Consider the following 17,940-nt stretch of genomic DNA (forward strand, 5'->3'; position numbering starts at 1 on the left):
TTAATTATTTATAAGTGATATGATAGTCCACCTAGAACAGTCCAAACAAAGAGTTAGCAATGCATTATGAGGGCTTCTCACCTCTGTGTGGCTTCCCCATTCCTCACATTAGACAAGTACCTCCCAGGTTTTTTCATCCACATCCCCTTTCAGGTCAGTAAGTCTAGCCTTGCAGTCTTTCTGCGAGGTGTTCTCAGGGACCAGGCTTCCCATTTGTCATCACAGTTCCCTGTTTGCTGGCTTAGGACAGAGCATATGGGTGCTCAAAAACCTCAAACAATGGAAGCTTATTATGGACTCTCTTGACATAGAATCATAGATGTGGGGAAAGCAGTGGTTTATCAAGCCTAACTCACTGTTAATTAGCAACTAATCAAATTTTAAAAAGAAAAAAGTACAGATACTCCTCAACTTACAATGTGCTTACATTCTGATCAACCCATTTTAAGTTGAAAATATGAATCATATATCAAAAATGTATTTAGTACACTTAACCTAGCAAACATCATACCTTAGCAACACAGAACACTGTAGAACACTGCTTCCCCTTGCAACTGAGTGGCTGACCAGAGCTTCAGCTCACTGCTGCTGCCCAGCATCACTGGAGAATATCATATAGGCTATCATTAACCTCAGAAAAGATAGAAATAGGAGAAGTAGTTTCTACTGAATGCGTACCACTTTCTCACCATTGTGCAGTCAAACCACCATAAATCAGGGGCCATGTATATTTGACTAAAATCACATGCCCAGTAAAGGAAATGGAACTGGGACTCAAGTGCTTTGAATCCTAATCTAGTACTCTTTCCAAATACCAAGTGTGTGTATGAACATGACAGTGGTAATATTTGCTGAGTGCTTACATATTTGAGTGCTACCTAAGAATTCACCTTTTTAATTCTCCCCATAGCTTGTATGGTTGATACTTACTCTATTATCCTCATTTTAAAGATGAGAAAAATAAAACATAAAGAAGTTAATTAACTTGTAATATGGAGGTAGAAATTGAGCCCAACTGGTTTGGTCTTCTCTATCATCATCATCATTTGAATCAAGTGATGCTTTCAAGAAATATTCTTCCCTGGGTTTAATCTTTTGAGCATGAGAGAGAATTGCTCACATACCACAGTCTGTCCCTCTTGTTACTTGCCCAAATGTATATACAACGGAGATTCCTCACTTACCTCCTGGGCCTGATTCACCAATATCCTTAGCAGATATTAGCATTAACGTAACTCTAGAAAGGACACGGGCTTCAAGCATAGACATGAGTCAGAACCCAGATTTTTCCTCTTCCTAGCCATGTACTTCTTCTCATAAAGTCTCCTGCTTAAGAGATTATTGTCAGGATAAAATGAGCCATTTGTCCTTTTACTTAACAAGTACTGTTGATCCCCAGACTCTATTCATTACTAAGAGCATTTAGTGAGAGCCAGATAGCACAAAATCTAAACCAACTCCATTGCTTACTAGCTATGAGACCTTGGGGCAACTTATATAACCTTGATTACATTATTCTGTGTCTTGGTGTCTTCATCTGTAAGATGGGGTGATAATGGTATCTCTCAGGGTTCTAGTAAGTACTCATAGATGTAAAACTTTCTGTGTACTCTTACAGTATACACTCATATATGTACAGCTTTTGATAGGACCCAGGAGACAGAACACACTGAATGAGAGCTGGCATTACTATTATCAAGTTGTGTCTGTCCTGAACTGCTGGAACGAATCAGAAGCTCATAGTACAAGGGTCAGATGTGAGAAAGCTCACTTCCACATAAGACATATGCAGAGAGACCTCAAAACCCAGAAGAGAGGTACCCAACCATGGTAAGGAGATGCAGGGAGTCTTGCTGGAAGGAAGTTACCAGAGTGGGTGCAAGTGGCAGATTCTGAATCAGCAGATCCTGAAGGGAGGGAAGCATGACTTATGACAAGACCCCTAACTAGTGGATGGAAAATACATGTTCCATTCCTTCTCTCCAGTTCCACCTTGCCCTCCCATCTCATTCCCTTTAGGTGGCTTTGTTCTCCAGGCTACCTCAACTATGTAGACATCTTTGGACTTCTGTGGATCCCTGCCTATCTCCTTGTCTTGGCCTCTTTTCTTCAGATAAATCATCAGCAAGCCCATACATTTTGCCAGCACTAGGATCTGAACTGCTGTATTTCCGCTAGGATCAGGTAAGCCAGCCCCACCAAAATCTAATCATGTCAACTAGGCAGTAACACTAAACTTTTGTAAACCCCAATTCTCATAAAGCAAAAGATCCTCACTGACCCAAAAATGCACCCAATCAAGAGAAAAATCAGCTTCATTAGCTTATTAGTTCCATCAGCTTCTTAGTTCCTCCAGATTTGCCTGTATTTATAAATGCAAATTAGCTCATGCTTCTAGATTATCATCCTTGCTCTACTGAGAACTTATTTTATCTGCAACACTTGAGGAGGTGAGGTGGACAAATAATCATATAATTATTTTTTATACAAAATTAATAGCAGTTTTTATATAGATATATGCTAACCTACTTTGTGAATTCCCTTCACAATCATACTTTGTCCCACTTACGTTTGTTTTCCTAAGACATACAGACCTGCACAGAGATATACAGATGCCCACAACACATGCAAATACATTTGTGCATATGGCACAGAAACATATCCAAGTATACACATGTACATAGGCATATATACATGCACATGCACACATAGACACACAGAGAGACACATTCTGTATATGAAGACAGAGACACAAACATGGAGACCAAAAAGTTGTACCCACAAGCACACATGGACACACACCTCTTGACTATATAAACAGCAGACTATAGAATACTTGGGGTGCTAGACTTGGATTTCCATCCTGGTTTTGTTACTTTCCAGTTATGTGGCTTTTGTAGCAAGGATGAGCTCCAATTCTATGCCCTATAAAAAGAACAACATAAAATAATAACATTCTACTCACAGACTGACAACTTTCAAACAATTCCATATTAATAAGATTACTACAGGCTACACAATAAGTTTAAATACTAGCTTTTTAAGAAATAGATTTGTTCATAGACACTTTATACACATTCTGTTCACTCTGCCATGTCTTTAATTCTTCCTTGTTAAAATTTTTATATTCACAGAGAACCCTGAGCATGTGTTTGAGACTAGAAGCCCCCCATTATTTCTCTGTTTTTTTTTTTTTTAAGTTGGTGCTAACAAGTATTAGTGCTCCAGATTTTGGTTTTACTTAAGTGTAGGTTTTATTCAAGCAAAAATACATCCCCGTTAATATGAAGAGATAAAAAATAAAACACAGATAATAATATTGTGGAAAATATATTTGGTATTTACCTCCATGTTCTGGCATACAACTCTCTTTAAAAGCTTTGGACTCTCTGAAGTGACAGTGCCTTTTTGTATGCTAAAATGAGTTGGCTGATGGCTGATGTCCCTAGGTAGCTTTAGGATGGGGGCTGATCACCCAAAAGACCTAAAACTTATTAGATGGTTGGGCCTTTCACCCCATGCACCCCCAACCTCTGGGGAAGGGAAGAGGGGACTGAAGGTTTAGTTGATCACCAATAGCCAATGAGTTAATCAATCATACATACATAATGAAGTCTCATTAAAATTCAAAAAGACAGGGTTCAGAGAGCTTCTGTATAGCAGAACACATGAAGGTCCCTGGAGGATGATGCACCAGAGGACATGGAAACTCCTTACCTCACCCTATGCAGTTCTTCATCTGCATCCTTTATAATATCCTTCATAATAAATGGCAGAACGTGTTTTCCTGAGGTCTATGAGCTAGTTAATTAATGGAACCTGAGGGAAGTGGTTCATGGGAACCTGTTTTCCCTAGTCTGTAAGAAGCATACATAGGTAAAACAACCTGGGGCTTGTGATTGGCATCGGCAGTGGCAGAGCACAGTCTGAGGGACTGAGCCCTCAGCTTGTGGGATCTAACACCATCTCTGGGTAGATGGTATCAGTATGGTGAGATTAGAGGACACCAAAATGGTGTCTGCTACAGAGTTGATTGCTTGTTTGCTGGTAGGGAAAAATCCCTATACCTCCTGAGGTCATAAAAAGCTTTTGTGTTGATTGTTATGGTTTAAGAGTTGAGGAAAAGCAGTTTGTTTTTTACATGTAAAAGCCCAGTTCAAGACATAATCCAGACTCTGATATGAGGGTATTTTGGGTATAATGCTCCAGCATTCTGGAAGTCAGGCTCAGTAACCCCACAACTGATAAAGGTTGCGATCACAGAAAAAAAAAAAACTAACTTCTGAGTGATAGGAATATACTACAAACCAAGTTAAAAAGATAAGCAACAAACAGGAATGTTTGCAACATGCAAAATAAACAAAGGATTTATATAAGAATCTACAAAGAGAGCCTACAAATTGATTTGAGAAAGACAAATACCTCAGTAGAAAAATGGGCTCGAGAAATGAACAAGCAACTCACAGAAGAAAAAAAAAACTTCAATAGACATGAAAAGATGTTCAACCTTACTAGTAATTACAGAAATGCAAATTAAGACTATAATGAGCTATCTTTTCCCATTTCCATTACATTTGGAAAACTGAAGAGTTTAACAATATATAGTACTGCTGGGATTGAGGGAACTGATACAGTTATATATTATCAACAATAGGATAAAGATTGAGTAAGTCTGTCTTGCTTTTAAATATATATAACTTCTGAACTTTCAATTCTTCTTCAGGATTCCATCCTACAGAAATATGTAAATATGTAACAGGTATTGATGTCATAATAGATTGAAAATGGCAATAAAATTGGAAAGCTCATATCAAGAAGAATCTAAATAAATTTTGGCTCACTCACAAAATAGAACAGTTTTCTGACCTTAAAAAAGATAGTTGGGAAGACCTCCCCAAAACATACTGTTAGTAAAAAAAAAAAAAAGTGACTATGTGCCATTAAATTATGATATAAAATGATATATAGCATATATACATGTGTGTTTATTATTTATTTTTTTGGGGGTGATACTGGGGATGGAACTCAGGGTGTCACACTTGCTAGGCAGGTGCTCTACTTCTTGAGCCAATCCACCAGCCCTATATATGTGTTTAAATACATGGAGCACTCTTAGAAGAACACACATGGGTTACCAGATTGAACTACACGACCTTATCTGATAAGGTTTGAACTGCCTAAAAAATGTCTATGTGATATGGTTCAAGGTCACAGTTGTTATATCTGAGCAATGGAGCAGAATATAGGAGATATATACAAGAGAGGGAATACTTTTGTGTTTATAGTATTTTTAAGTCTTTATGAGTATGCATGTATGATCATGAGAAAACATTAATTTTAAGGTGAAAAGTTTCATATATTTGTTATAATTAATAATTACGTGCTTTGTGGTATGTGTTTGTATGATATATGGCACCTAGTGAGTAGAGGCTAGCGATGCTGTTGAACATCCCACAGCGCCCTGAACAGCCTCCCACACTGAGAATTGTTTGACCAAGTGCTGAGGTTGACAAATTCTGGTTTAAGGTGACACAGAAAAGATGATGAGGCACCTAGAACCTAGCAACAGTAAAAATCTATTACCCTCCCCCCTCATGTCTAAAGGGATGCATACCCTACACGAGGATACAGCAAGAAGACAGCTGATCTTGAACTTCCAGCCTTCAGGATTGTGAGGAATTAATTTCTGTTGCTTAAACCACCTAGTTTATGCTCTTTTCTTATAGTGCTCAGAGCCTACAAAGATACCACAAATTTGTGATTCATTGTGAAATTAGTCAAACTGTGTCTGGGCTGTGAGGCAGATAAGAAATGAGTGAAGTAAACCCACAGTCCTTTCCTTTACTCAAGTTGTTGCCCAAGTTTGATCTGTCCTGGAAATATGGTGTTTAGGCACATCAGTCCCAATCCTGGCTCTAATCACGATTCTAGCCATGTAGATATCAAGTGGACCTGATCCCACCAAAAGCATGAGGAATTATGTCACAGAGCCACCAATTCTTTATGAGTCCTTTAGAACTTTGAAAATGTCAGAAGTAAATCAGTACAGTCTTCATGAAGTCCAGGCTGGTGTCTCCTAAAATAGCACCATTTTCCAATTGTTCAGAGGCCACAGTTGCCCCATCAGAGTAGAAGTGCATCCTCTGTTGCAATGAGTCTCTTTCCCTACATACTGATCAGTTGGGTTCATTTATAATACCAAACTTATGTGTTTCAAGTTGAATATTTAGAATAGTTTTGACTCAAAGACCTTAAGTCTCTTCAAGTATCGGCAGACTTTACCAGTAGCTCTCTTTGGCATTTTAGTTCGTATTACAGGGATTCTAGAGAAGAAGAGAGCTGAGTAGGTTGAGATACGAGAAGATGTCATAAAGGAAGTGCATCCTGATTGATGTGTAGAGGTAAAGAAGAGGCAATGCGATTTCCACACAATAAGGAAGAGAGGTGGTAATCCTGGAAAGCTTCTGTGTATAGGAGACTTGACCTGGCACTCACTCACCATGAGAAGCAGTGTAGTTCAATGGGTAAGGGCAAAGTCTCTGGAAACTTCCCAATATCAAAGCCTACTTCCATCACCTAATAGATGTAGGCCTTAACGCCTCATCTGTCTCACTGAGGCGGTCATATAACCTCCCTGACGGGCTCACAGTGAAAAGCACCGATGCGTACATCCGTATTTTGCAAGTATGCACTCTGAGTTGGCTGTTCTCGTTACTCACAACAGCCCAATCAATGTCAGCTCAGTTGAGGGAGGCACTCCCAGGTGGACTGCCAGTACTTCTTAAAAGATGAGGGTTGTGGAGGTAGAGAGGATAATTATCTTCCTCCACTTTATACAGCCGGAAAGAGGTAAGGCTAGAACTCAGAGCTCTATTTCTAAACTCTGCAACCCTTCCTCTCTCAAGCATACTGTCTCCTCTGCACTCAACAAGTACATTACACTGAACGCAGGACAAGAACCAGCATAGCTTGGGTATATACTTTCTTCCCACCCTCTTGCTGAAACAAGCAATTTCATTGCAGAAAATTGCATTGCTGCATTACCTACCCTGATGTTGTTACTGGACATCTCAATCACTCCATAGCGAGTTTACGTTTGACAAGACTCTAGCTCTTTTTTTCTTAAAGAGATTTTTCTACCTTACAGGTGCTTACATTTCACAAATCTGCCAAATATTAGTAATAATGATAAAAATAATATTCCCATTTATTGAATACCTACTCAGTGTATTAAACACTCTGTGTGCTAAACATTTTATATGCAGTATCTCACTTAATTATCACACCAACATCTTTTTTAGTGTAATACTGGGTGGGGGTACATTGTGGCATTTACTAAAGTTCTTACAAGGGCTGAGGTTATAGCTCAGTGGTTGAGTGTTTGCCTAGCATGCATGAGACCCTGGGTTCAATTCCCAGTACCAAAAAAGAAGTTCTTACAATACATCAAATATATCATACTTGAATTCACCTCTCCACCATTCTCTTTTATCCCTTCCTCTCCCCATTCCTGGAATAGTTTCAATAGGTATCATTTTTCCATTTACATACATGTATACACAGTATTTGTGTCATATTTACCCTCTATATTCTTTCTCCACCTCCCCCACCCATTGGTACCACACCTCCCCCCAGGCAGGACCTATTCCACTCTCCATTCTCCAATTTTGTACAAGAATAAAATGATATTTTTGCCCGTTTAAAGTAGCAACACAGGGAGTTTTCTTGTGGTACAAATTGGTGCTTATAGCCCAATTTGGTTCATCTCTTTTTAATTCTTTCTACCTTAGTCCCTTTCTTAAGGTGATTTCAGCCAGTCTAAAAATTCTATATTCATTCTTGTATAGAGAGTACATCAACCATATTCACCTTCTTAACTTCCTTCTTTTACGCTCCCTTTCTCTCGTATGTGACCTCCTTAGTGTGACCTGTTTTTCATAATATTGCTCCCAGTAACATCTTAATACCTTACTTAAACAGCAGTTGGAGTAACAATAGAAGAATTAAGCTGTTTGCCCAAGATCACACAACTGGTCAATATTGTAATTGGAATTTGGTCCCAGGTGTGTATGATTTTACTATACTGTCTTTTCCTCTAATTCATGACATTCTTCTTAGAATACTCTGTATATAGAAGATTAAGATGATGGCTATTGAAATCATCAAGAAAATCCTCAAACTTCCTTTCAAATTACAGGATTATTTTCACATAGTAGAACCTTTTCTTCAAACAAAATCTACACAGAAACCCAAATATGCAGAGGCTGTTGACATGCTTCTCTGGTTATACTCAAGAGTCCCAGATTCAAAACTGCCTACTTCCTCTTGATGCAAATAATAATAATTTTCCACCCACCCAAAAACCTCTACTTGGATATGGGGTATATTAGAAAAGGCATTTAATTTAAGGCACAAGTATAGGGTTCCAATCCCAATGTGGAATCTGTTTGCTGTTGAATCTTGTGCAGATTGTTTAGTACCACTAAGTACCATTTCATTAGATCTGAAAGGATGAGATAATGCCCTTTTCATAGAGCTATTGTGAGATTCAAGTGAAAATACCTATGGGAAAATACGTCAACTTGTACTGCTCCCTCCAGTATCCTCCAACATTGTTAAGAGTAAAGAGGATCTAGTAACTTTGTTCAGCCACAACCCATTTGCTCCCTAAAATCAAACTGCATCATGGTTTGGAGCTCACCACTTCAATATAAGTCAAAAACTAAATCACTTAGAGAGATTGCAATGCCCTCAAGGTCAAGGCCATCTTGACCATCAAGATGTCAAGGCCATCATAGGGTTCCATCTATGATAAAGGCTGTTCTTCACCAAGTCAGGGGCTTTAAGAGGTTAATATGAGCCAGAAACCAAAGAAAAGAGGGCATAGCCCCAGGGATAGGAAAGAGTAAGAGGAGTGAAGTCCTGGTCCTAAAAGTATATGACCCTGAGTCTAAGGCCCCCTTAAACTTTGCATCCTACAGGCCTCACTGCCTTATCATAAGTAGCTCTGAACAAAATCAGCTTCACAGTGTGAGTTTTTATCAGAGGATTCAGGATCAGTTGAGATTACTGAGCAATCGCCCATTTACCCAGAGTGAATAGACTATGGGATGTGATGGCTATTGAATATTGAGTATTGATTAGCACATATTTTTACTCACTTTAGAGAACCACAAAGATCCCTGGACCCCTTTACTCTGTTTCCTTACTTTTAAAATAAAGTATTTCCTATTTTAAAATTCTGTATTTTCAGATTGGCAGAATTTTGATAATTGAAGCTGGGGGGCGGGAACATGGGGGCCCATTATATTGTTCTCTCATTTTGGGTTTTGTTCAAAATTTTACATATAACAGTCAAAAAATAATCTATGATTTTTCTAACTATCCTTTACTGTTGACCAGTTTTTGAAGATGCACCACAGAGGTGACTGTTGACTCCAAAATATGCCCAGTCTATTCCAAATCTTCAGAGTCACAAAAATCATTACAGTATAGAAATTGTTCTGCTCACTCTCCTCTTTAGTTCTGGGCAATATAATAGGCAAATATAAACTAAATTTTCTGTGATCTTTTCAGACCCTCAGTGAGACAACATCATATACAAGAGCAATATTGAGGAGCTAGTGGTCAAATAGAAGTGCATTTCAGATGAATAACTAATTCCCACATAGAGATTGAAATGTTTGCTTCATCAAAATGGCACCTTGTTGTATATACATGCCACGGAGTTTTAGGTCACCTGCTGCTACATGCACAGAATGTAGAGAATGCAAACATGGCTCCCTAACTCAATGTGAACAAAATGTGACTGTCTTATTTTTATACAACTGAACAATCTCATTTCTATTTTAAGCTCTCTTTATGCAAGAATAGCATAAGCTGAATCACAGTCTATTTTGGGAGTCTCCCTGAGGTTATATGTAATTTGAGGGAGGGACTTCAAATGGCCTTTTTGTGAAATCAAGGCATTACATATCATCTTTTCAGACCAGCATCCCTTGAGACACACCCATTCCCATGGGGATTTCATTTGCCCATGAAAGCAATCACTGAGTTGTCCGTCATACCTACTGCTAATCTCCTCTGAAGAGAAGGAGCAATTCTGGGGTTCCTGCACCACACTGAGCCATGATGAGTCTCACGAGGCTGTGCTAGACCCCATGTACCCAAATATACCACTCATGAGTTACTACTCTGGGACCTGGCCTCTTTCCTGGTGTACTATCGAAGACAGAAAGGCTCAAGGCCTTTCTGCTATTGGACTTCCCCAAGTGAAACTATAGGTGTTTCCACCTCCCAGGTTAGTGACAGACAGTATAGAACACAACTTCATGCCCTCTCCCTCAGTCCACAGCATCCACTCCTTCTTGGCTTCCACTCTGTCTCTCTCTGCCACTACCACCACCACCATCCCAAATTCAGGCAATCTCTTCTACTCTAGAGGTAGGATACCTTCCCCTAACTAACTCACCAGGTATTAGCACAAATCTATTGTTTATGCCTTAAGTACCCTCAAGGCTTTGAAAGCCAAAGCCTTTTTTCTGTTGTTGCAACATCATCAATTCTCTATGGCAACGAATAGCTCGAAGTCTGAGCTTGAAACAGAGATAGGTTATGAGGTTACAGGATAATAGCAAATAAGAAAATTAATATTTAAAATATGATTCAGCCTTAAATATTCTCTGGTTTTGTTGCAATTCCCAATTTCAAGAATTTCAGCTCAGCTTCGAAGCAATTCATCCTTTCAACTATTCCTACAGGGACCCTCAAATATGCTGTCGCTCGTCACTCCAACTCATTGCCAGAACAGGCCCAAGAAGCCGTGGGTACACAAAGTAGCCTCTGCCACTTCCTACAGCTGCTCAAACCAGTGGTGCCATGCTGCCAAGTCATGGAGGCTTTTCTGCATTTTTAGTCACCCAGGGATTCTAGAAGCAGCTCTTTTAGCTTGGTCTCACTGTTCTTGGCCATGAGCCCATAGGGATACTGAATGGGGTGATCTCAGTAACAGACGTGGCTCTGTCCATCCCACTTCCACGCCCTGTGTTATTTGATTTCTTCTTCCCCAAGCATGTGACTATATTATCTTCCCTCAGTACCAGTGTCCTCTTGCAGGCTCTTGGTCCTGCAGGTAGAGGCAGCTGGGGGGCCCAGCTCTCTGAACCCTTTGGACATACTCAGACTTGAATCCCAGAATAGAAATCACCCAGGTTCTCAATCTGAAATCTACCCCCTCACACAAGAAAAAATTGATACCAATGACTGACCAATACATGCATAAATACTGACACTTGGAATTCTTCTACTTAGAGGTGGTGGATGCAAAAAGTCCAGGACTAAAAAAAAAAAAAATTGTCTCTATTCCTGGAAACCAGTCTGGCTTTCTTCATCTCTACATTGCACAGAGAGAGACAGTATAAATTCTTCCCTTTATTGGGAATACTATGGCTTTTTGTACTATAACCCTTGGCAAGTGAAAATTTTAAATCTCTAAAACCCACTGAAGCTGATATATTAGGAAAATAAATTCTTCTCTAAGAAGAATTTGGGGGCTAACAGCCACCAAATATGTCACTGTCCTATCCCTGGCTCCTGGGAATGTTAAGGGTTATATAAATGGAAAAGATCTCTGCGGAAGTGATTAAATTGAGGTCCTTGTGATGGAGAGGTTATCCTGGATTATCCAGTGGGCCTGATGTAATCACACCAGTGCTTAATAAATGTAATACAGGAGAAGTGATATAAGGACAAAGCACAAATTAGAGTTGGAGAGGCCATAAACCAAGAGCATCAACAGCTTCCAAAAGCTGGAAGGAGAAAGGAACAGATTCCTACTTGGTGTTTCCAGAAGGAATCCACCCTCTTATATCTTGATAAACCCCTGTAAGACTTTAGCCCTATAAGATTCAATTTAGACTTTTGACTTCCAGAACTCCAAGACTTCAGAAATAGTAAATTTGTGGTAACTTGGTACAGTGGCACTGGGAAACTAAAAAAATCTTCTTTACTCAAGATAACCCTAAATTGAGACCATATCACAACTCAGCAAAATTAGTATAAGAACAGAATTGATTCATAGCTACCCATATGGCTATGGAGTTGAAGCAATAGATTGAGAGAATCTAGGAGCTATTTCTTATGAAGGAAATGGTTGAGACAGTAAGCTTCCTACGAGGTGGGAAATCTCACACTAAAACTTGACTCAGTAGATCATTTTGTACCCAGCTACATTTGGTGGCTGAATAGTTTAAAGCAAGCCACTTAATCTTTGAGAAATGGAGAAGATCAATGGTTACTTAAAAAGATACAACAATGATTCAATGAGATAATGTAAGTGAAAGGACTTGATATCCCATAAAAATCTTTACAATTACAAGGGTTTTTTTTACAAAGAAAAACATGGCAGAGAATGTATAAAAGATTCTAGCCATTTGCATTTCCTGCTTCCTTGGACTTCAGATAAATGGGAATTTGCTGAAATCTGCCTCAGGTTTTCTTTTAAAGAGTTCAGATTTTGTCAAAGGCATTGGACTCTGTCTCTAAAGTCCCTTCCAGCTCTTCTACCCTATAATTCTAAGTATCAGCCTGAATGATTCTATGATAGCACCATTAATTTTCTCATGGCAGAAAGATAGAGACCAAAAACACAGGAAAGACACTAGAGTTAATCAGGAATGAAGAATAGCATGGGCCATTGTACAGACATCTGAGTGAGAGTGTTTTATGTATGTATCCTTTATTCATTTATTCATTACATATATAATAACTGAGTGACTGTAATATATGCCAGGGGCAGTACTGGGCACTTGGTAAGATTAACAAAGGGTAACTGGGAAACAAGAAGAGTTATAAAGATGAGTAAAAGAAGGTTTGTGACCACAATAAGTTTATACCAAGTGGGTGCCATAGATACACAATCTATTACAGCCCCAGTGTCCCTCAACCTCCATCTCCTGGGGTCTCAAGTAAGATCATAGAAACTTTATAACCACATCCCATTAATTTCCATGAACCCATTAAACAGAAACTCAGCTCCTTGCTAAACTGTTCAATACTTCTGGGGGTCTCCAGGAACATCCCACATTGTTTACAACCATCTTGGGTCTGCTGGCTGCTGCTCTCACCAGTCACACACTGCCTTCTGCCTTCAGGGTATCAGGAAGGGTTCCTTCCATGTTTTATAGATGTGGTTTAATTTGGAAACAACTTTCAATCCAGGGCTTATGGCAACTAAACCTTCCCCACACAATTCTCTTTCCATGGCTTTCACCCTCCTTACCTGTTTCATTTACCACTCACCACCTCTACCATCCTCCAGAATATTCTTACTAAAGAACTCAGCTACTTCTGTTTCCAAAGAAATCCATGCTCATCAAGCACTTTGTGTCCCTTCCTTCCTTCTTTCCTTCCTTCCTTCATTCCTTCCTTCCTTCATTCCTTCCTTCCTCCTTCCTTCCCTCTTTCACTTCCTCCCTCCCTCATTTCCTAGATATAACCAACAATTTATATAATAGGAAAGGGAAAGAGGAAAGAGGAAATTTATATAATAGGAAAAGGAAAGAGGAAAGAGGAAGAGCCCATGGCAGAGGGGATGACCTTTTGCCATTCACTTCTGTTCAACCTCTCCTTCTTCTAAGAAACCAAGCAAAGCAAACCCTCTCCCTTCATCTTCCACAGGGTAGTTCCACACACACTCAGACGCACTGAAGCCTTAACTCCCACTACATCTGCTTATCAAAGTATTTCCCCAATAAAGGTGCATGAAATCCAGAAAAGGGGCTGAGTCTCACATGCAGAACCTTTAGTAATAAAATGGAATAAGCAAATCCCATTAAAGTTTTTTTACTCCATCACCAAATGCACTGGGATGACCGTGAGTTTCAGGGTCATCTGTGGTGTTAAGACACAGGGAAAACCTCAGCCTAACAAGCCAGCAGTGTGGCCAAGCTGCTGCTTTGATGTTGCTAAGGACTGTGGATGGGGTGGGACCCAGCACTGGCACCCTGGTAGTTACAAAGCAGACCCTGCCATCTACCCAGAGCAGGTGCCCCATTCCTGTTTTAGAATTCTGAGTGTTTGAAAGTATCAGTCATACACCAGATGTCACTAAAGGAGGTTTTATTGGAAACAGTATGACTTAAAATAATGAGGCTGAGGTTGTTGCTATGAGCTGGGGAGATACATGCAAGCTGAGGTAGATTTACCCTGAAGCTAATAAAGCTCTTACTTCAAGGCTTGTCATTTGTTTCTTTCTGAGCCCTGTTCCTAATTTTTTATTTGTAATTTTGTGTTCATTTTCTTAAAGAGGACTCCTGAATTGTTAAGTGTCAGGATCTGCAAAACCAACCACCCTAATACACCACCAGCTGGAATATAGACACGTGGATAGAGACTGTCACTGGACCAGCCCTTGCAAAGTTAGGAAATGTGAAAGTTTGCAGCTGGTGCCCAGAGCCCATGGCCTTTTATGTTAGAATTCCCCAGGCTCCCACTGGACATACATCATGCCTCTGTTTACTGCACTTTCTTTTACCCCGTTATCTAATCTAATGCTTTGCAAACCATGACCCATGAGCCAAATGCAGTCCACCACTTGTAAATAAAGTTCTAATAGAATAGAGCAACGCTCATCTTTGATGTATTGTTTATGCCTGCTTTCATGAGACAGAATTGAGCAATTGCAACAGAGGCTAAACTGTCCTAAAGCCTAAAGCATTTCCTTTTCTGGCACTTCATAGAAAAAAAATCTGCCAAACACTGACTGAATCCCTAGTCCTTTCATTTATAATTCATTTCATCAGCCAAAGATCTGTTTTACAGATAAACCAATCCAATTCCCTCTCCTGCTACTTTCCACTACACTTAAAACAAAACCCACTCCTCACTAGGCCCCTACAGACCGTAATCAATGATCAACACTTTGTCTCCCTAACTGCCCTGCCTCTCACCCTTTCACTCATTGCATCACACTCTTTCAGTTCTTCAGACACAAAACAGATTCCAATCCTTAGGTCCTTCACTGGCTTTCTTCACTGCCTGGGAGTCCTTCCTTCATACTCACAGGGGCTGGTTCTTTCTTATGATTTGGGTCTAGGTGCAAACTTGTCTCCCCCAAGTGGTTTTCCATGACCACATATCAAATGTTTCCCTACTTTCCAAATGAGTTCTAAATTCACTCACGTTTCCTCCAAAAAAAGAGAAACCAAGAACACGTGGGTTTGATTCTTTGGTTCTTCTCTGGCCTTTACCTTTTCCCACAATTCTTCATACCTAAAGGAGGCCAGATTTCTCTTTGTTTTTCCCATGTAACCAAGACTTCCTTTACCTTACCTAAGTGTTTTTTTTTTTGTTCCAACTCAGGGTTAATAGAAATTCTAGCGGCTAGTCCAACAGCCCTGGCTTCTGATATGTTATTGGAAGCTCAAGGAATTTAGAAATTCATTTCTTCTGTCAAAGCCTGGCTTCAAGGATATATTAACTTTGTAGTGACTCGAAACCCTATCTGCTAGTCAAAGATGAGAAACAATCCTATTGTTATAGTTGGTTTCCACCCTTTCCCTGAACACCTTAAATCCATTGCTTCACTAGGTGGGATGTCACAGGGTGGCAATCATTCTAGGAAATAGAATGTTCAGAAATTTTATTTTAAATGATTTTTCCCATATACATGTTTGTTGCAAACATAGATTTCATGTTTTTACATATAGTGGCATTTACCAGGCTCTCAGGAGTTAAGAAATAGGAGGAAATCTTTTTTTTTTCCCTTTTGCTCACACAGGATTCACTTGCTATTACATTTTGCCAAGGTTCATTTCTCTAACATTTGGGTTTTTAACACTCTTATAATGAAAAATATGTCCTCGTTACAGACAGCATTACATCTGTTGTGAGCCTGCTGCATGTTCTTGAGTCCCCTGCCCTGTGAATTTCTAGGTGAAGCAACTGAAATACTAAGTCTTGCATTCTCACCCTTTCAGTACAGCACAGTTCAGTGGAAAGCATCCTTCATCCTGGTCCTAGCTTGTGACTTGGCAACTGTCTGATTTAGAGGTCACTTTACCTTTCTGGACTTCTACTGCTTCATCTGGAAATGAGAAAGTTGATCAATTCAGCAAGCCTACTGACTGCTAGTTTTTGAAACGCTTGTTGTTGTGCTTAACTCATAAATCCCCATTTTAATTGACTAGAGCCTACCTACTCTCTCAGACTCAGTTCCCAGGTCACAGTCTGGACACCTCCCCACCGCCATCCTTGAATCTCCCAGACTAGGCTAACTAGCCTTCCTCTTATTTCCCATAGTCCCTGCGTGCAACCTGTTGTACAATTACTGTATGGTATATTCATGACCCATTTAGAAGGGACTGGCTCTTTTTAGACTATCTATTCCTAGAATCTATCACACTATTTGGTTAGAGTAGGGTTCTCAATGTATGTTTGATTTATTACTTTACACAAGTCCATAGTAGTCATTTCAATACCTACTTTTAATCTCTAAGAGGACCCCAGGTTCATACTGGGGCTCAGGGTAGGGAGCCCAGCATGTCTCAGAACAAGTGAGTATTCAAGACTTCTTTGCAAAGACTCATCTTTAGGATACCGAACCATTTTGCCCAATGCCCAAAGGAAGAACATTAAATATTTAAGTATTTTAAATCATTCTTGCAGAAAAGAATGAGTTGACTCATAGTTCAATAAAGCATAGTGATAGGCATTAATCTTCAAGATTCAAGGATTAAAAAAGAAAATTTTCAGGCACTTTCTGAAAATTCATCCTGGCAAATATCAGGCTTTCTTTCCCTATATCCAGTATAATTAAAAACTGGGCAGCTTTCTGAAGCCTAATGATCTCCTTGAAAACCTAGAGGGTAATTCTATTATTTTTGTTCTGTTTGCATCATCTGAATGCATGGGTAATAACTCTTGGGTCACTAGTTGTTCCTATAAAACTAGGGTTTTCTTGAACATTCGAGAGCTACTTGAATGCTAAGCCTTCAAAGATACTACGCCTTCAATTCTAAGCCTGCAGAGTTATTTGTAGGGAAAGCATGTCCCATAGAGTCTTATCCTCTTCATGAAATTGGGCTTATTTTAGAGGTACTGGGGCTTAGTTCAAAGGGTGAGTACATTTATTCCTTGTTTAGGAATTTTCTTAATCTCTTTTTGAACATCTAAATTCACTAATTTAACAGCGCTCCATCAAACCCCCTTGTTAAAGATAAGGGACATGTGATATGACTTTTTTCCAATTGTTTTTGGCCTTTGGATGGCACAAGAAAGCCTGCTACTTTATCTCACTGATTCATTAACCAATGGCCCTGTGCTACTTGCCCTACCACCAACCTCTCTGGAGGAATTATAGTAATGGCTAAAGGGATTGACTTCCCCAGATGAAGGAGAATCTTCTTAGAATAAATGATTTACAGCTGTCATAAGACAAACTGCCTTGTGTAAGGAAGAAGGACACAACAGAAAATAAATATATGAAAATAAGTATGTGCAGTAGCTCTTGGGGGTTACATTTTTTTCCTCTCTGTTCATAGATTAAAAATAATCCAAAATCATGTTTTCTCCAGAGAATCTACTGACAGGAGATGATTCAATTTTGCAGTTTACAAAGGATCAAAGATCTTCTCTGATTTTATTTTGAATGTTTCATGTTCAATTGACTAGACCAGACATCTGTATTATATTTAAGTTTATTTTTTCCTGGTGCAGCCTTGAAACTACCCTGACTCAATCATTCCAGAGAACTAGAAAAACGTGCCAGTTAACAGGGATGACTCCCAGAGGGCCTTGCTTAGGGTCAATTTCAGCAGTAGAACCAAGGAGCATGGGGCTGGGCTAACTCAGCAAGACACATAGATCATGAGCCACTGTGGGGTGCTTTGACATGCCAATCTGGTTTGACCCATGGAATCCCCACAAATGTGCATGATGTCT

The sequence above is a fragment of the Castor canadensis genome, chromosome 13 (genome assembly GCF_047511655.1).
Source record: "Castor canadensis chromosome 13, mCasCan1.hap1v2, whole genome shotgun sequence".
Lineage (NCBI taxonomy): Eukaryota > Metazoa > Chordata > Mammalia > Rodentia > Castoridae > Castor > Castor canadensis.